The 3,857-nt window shown below is 46.9% G+C and overlaps 1 pseudogene; it reads right to left on the reverse strand.

The window, feature by feature from the left end:
• Positions 1-2,263: 2,263 nt before the first annotated feature.
• Positions 2,264-3,499, reverse strand: LOC140184954 (uncharacterized; annotated as a pseudogene).
• Between the last annotated feature and the right edge of the window lie 358 nt (positions 3,500-3,857).

Genomic DNA, 3,857 nt, shown 5'->3' on the forward strand with positions numbered 1-3,857 from the left:
AGAGAATCTGTATAGTTTTTTCCCAGTACCTTTTCACTGAGATCATTCAAGACCCGATCTTGACCTTGATGCAGTAGTTGATATGGAACTTGGAAATGAGTCCAGTGAGTCAATGTGCCTACGTGTTCCACTTAGCTATAAAGACTGATTTATACTTGTGCATCAAATGTACGCCTAGGTGTGGCGTAGCAGCGTACCCTATGCTGTACTCTACGCCAACCCTACGCTGTAGCCTGCGCCACTCTCCCAAAATGTAACTGTGCGTCACCGCAACGCAGACTGAACAACTGTGATTGGTCCGCTTGGTAGCATCGCATTTCCTCCTGTGCTGCAATAGCTTCCCATTGGGCGACTGAAGGGCAGGGAAGGAACTCTGGCTGCAATGCTTTCCATAAAGCTTTACAGACCTCCGAAATTATGGAGGACCCTGTGCTTGACACCAGTTTGCAGCTAGCTGCTACAGCCTGTTGACTTCCACCTGAAGCTAAAACTCAAATGGTGATTGCCAGTCTCAGAGTATACTGTGCGTACACTGATGCAAAATGGTTGGAGACGATGAACCAGATCGTCAAATCTACCTGCCGACATCCGAAAATATTTGAAATGCATTTCCTCGTCCATGTCTGTCAGTGGTCGGACAAGCACAGAAAATTCACCCTCCTTCAGTTTCAGTCGCCATTGTTTGAAGTTTGAGTTCTATGCAACACAGTGGCATAGAAACCCCACTGCCAACTAGCGTTTTGGCGGTTAATTGCAGAGCGACGCAGACAGACCAATGCATACAAATAAATGCTCACAACGGCATAGCCCACTTGCGTGGGCTGCGGTGTAAGCTAGTACGCACAAGTAAACACGAGGAAATCTGCAGATGCTGGAATTTCAAGCAACACACATAAAAATTGTTGGTGAACACAGCAGGCCAGGCAGCATCTCTAGGAAGAGGTACAGTCGATGTTTCCGGCCAAGACCCTTCATCAGGACTAACTGAAAGAAGAGCTAGTAAGAGATTTGTAAGTGGAAGGGGGAGGGGGAGATCTGAAATGATTGGAGAAGACAGGAGGGGGAGGGATGGAGCTAAGAGCTGGACAGTTGATTGGCAATAGGGATATGAGAGGATCATGGGACAGGAGGCCCAGGGAGAAAGAAAGGGGGAGGGGGAAATACAAAGGATGGGCAAGGAGTATACTGAGAGGAACAGATTATTGCCGTTGAATGATTTTGCTGGTGGGAGGATTTGCTTTCTCTGCCCAGCCCTCAGTCTTACAATGACCCACTGCAGAGACTGTTGGCCCGAACAATAGTTTACTATTCCAGTGCAAAGACCTCCAAGAGGAATACAACCTTGTCATAGGGATTGTGTGCCTCAACGTGTCAGAGAGCTATGTTGACAAGAGTCACGATTTTATGCTTTAGGTCTTGGTATGATCACCCATGCCAAACAGGTCAAAGGACAGAAACAAGGTGCAGAATAGTTCACTGGTCCTCCAGGTTCAGGGATACATAGTTTTACGCCCCCTTGCTGTATCTATGTGCCTAAGACTTTTGCACAGTACTGTATCGTAAACCCTGAGACCCCTGACCCAGAAATTCATTGTTATCCTCCTCATTCCTAAGCCTTCGCTCCGAAGTCCATCGCTGATGCCACTACGCCACCAGCCAGCAACCCTTTGTGCCTGTACATCATTCAATCACTTCATGGCAATCCGCACGGAGTAGGTCTTCCAGCCTTTCAAGCTGCACCATCCAGCATTCCCCCAATTCAATCCTAGCCTGAGCATGGGACAATTTACAATGACCAATTAGCTGACCAAAGACCAGTGTGTCTTTGGATTGTGCGAGGAAACTGGAGTCCCCAGAGGAAGCCCATGCTGTTACGGGGGATATGTACAAACTCCTTACAGACAGTGGCAGGAATTGAATCTGGGTCGCTGTCGCCTTTGAATACCGAAAGGTGTTAACCCCTTTCCCCTTCATTCTCCAACAGCTAAGCACCAATTATTCAACTACTTACTTCAATATGGTAGGTGACTGAGACGCCACAAACCCAGCCAATAGGCAAGTCCAAAAATTCAGTTTTCTGGGTGAAGAAATCTCATTTCACCAGACTAGCAACCCCTTACTTTGAAAGTGCTCTCTTGTTCCAAGTCATCAATCCCTCTCTATCCTGTCAAACCTCAAATGAACTTTGGACAGTTTACTTCACCAATGATCAGTCGACCTGTTTTAAATATCGGTCGGAAATCCCCACAGTTTCTGAGGGCATTCAAGTGTATCTGCCACAAATACTCCCTTTCTTGGAGGAGGGAAGGCGGGAACAACGCCCTTCACACAAGTAGTTATGTGCTTCTGCATGTCCCACCCCTGTCACCAGTGAGGAAGCACATGGGAGTCCCAATGCAAAGAGTAGCCCCAGCTGAGAGTGCAAGCCTCTGCAAGTTCCTACAAGTAGAAAGATATGTACTTTAAGGTCAGATAGATGACTGAAGCGCTTCGAACACACGTTGCACTTGTATTTGATCTTCCCATTCTGTTTTTTCAGTGGGTAATGAAGTGACTGAAAACCAGGGAGACCTGCAGAAGAGGCCTTTGGTTTGCTCAGATTCATCGCCTCTTCACTCCCTGGAGCACATGAGGCAGCTTTCAGATGCATTGGTGGTTCTGAGTTTACTGAGGTACCTGAAGTTGACGGCTGGGTGAGGGGCATCTCCTTCAGGCCCACCCCTGGAGCCATGGGCGAGGAGGCTCTGGTGGGAGCAGGGATAGGAATGTCTTTTGGCTGCTCTGAAACGTGATCCGTTTGCCTTTCCTCTGGAGCAGCATGACGGGCAACACAGTCGGACTCATCATGGCTTTGGAAATCCCAGCCACCACAAACTGGAGGCATCTTGCCAAACAGGCTGAGGTTGTTCAAAGTGGCTGGGCTGCCGAGCAGATGAAGGCCATTGAATCCAGGTGAATACTTAGGCAATGCATGTCTGGTATAGTGAGGAGACAGAGTGCTGTATGTATACATGTATTGACACAGGAGGTGGCCTCTCGGTGAATACATCCGGTAGGAGACCAAGCCCTGGGCATGGCTAGGATGTCCATTCATGGGCAGAGGGAGTTTGTTGGAAGGTGAGGTTTTGAACTAGGAGAAAGAATGCGAGGGGTTTGTTGAATTACAGAGATCTTGGATCTTTGAGTTGAATTGTTCCTTTCCGGTGGTTGTTCATCATCCTTAACTTCATCGAACTTTGAACCATTTTTGTCTGATGCAGATCTGCTGACTACATCTGAGGAAAGCTTTTCACTGAGGTCCATTATTTGGCTGTCTGGAGTGATGGGTGGGGTATCTCTACGTCCAGTTTTTGTTCCTCCTTCTTTGCGTTGTTGTAATTACCACCTGGCCTTCTTGAATGTCATCCTTTCTCTGAGGAAGCAGGCCAGTGTATTCAGGAACCAGGTCTTTGTATCCCTTGAGATTGTGTTCTGGAAAGACGAAGACAAACCAGATCATTAATCAGGGGAAATGAAGAACAGAAACACCAGTGAATAGGACGGCAGGGTCACATAGTGGTTAGCATTACACTTAAGTGGGTGGGGTCTAGGTGCAAGGGGCTGACTAAACGTGGAGAGATCACAGTCATTCTGAATTGTGCTGAATCATATAATGACATTGCGTTGAATTATGTTTGTGAAGCCAGTAGATTTGGAGGATAAGAAACCACCAAGTTTAGTTTACTACCGAAACACAGAAAGTAAGAAAGAAACCATATTTACTGAGTTATTGACTTCTAATTCCCCATCCTTTCCATTAGACAATAGACACAATTTTTATTTAAAATACTTTGCAACCGCAGGTTCAGAAATGTGAC

The sequence above is a fragment of the Mobula birostris genome, chromosome 20 (assembly GCF_030028105.1).
Source record: "Mobula birostris isolate sMobBir1 chromosome 20, sMobBir1.hap1, whole genome shotgun sequence".
Lineage (NCBI taxonomy): Eukaryota > Metazoa > Chordata > Chondrichthyes > Myliobatiformes > Myliobatidae > Mobula > Mobula birostris.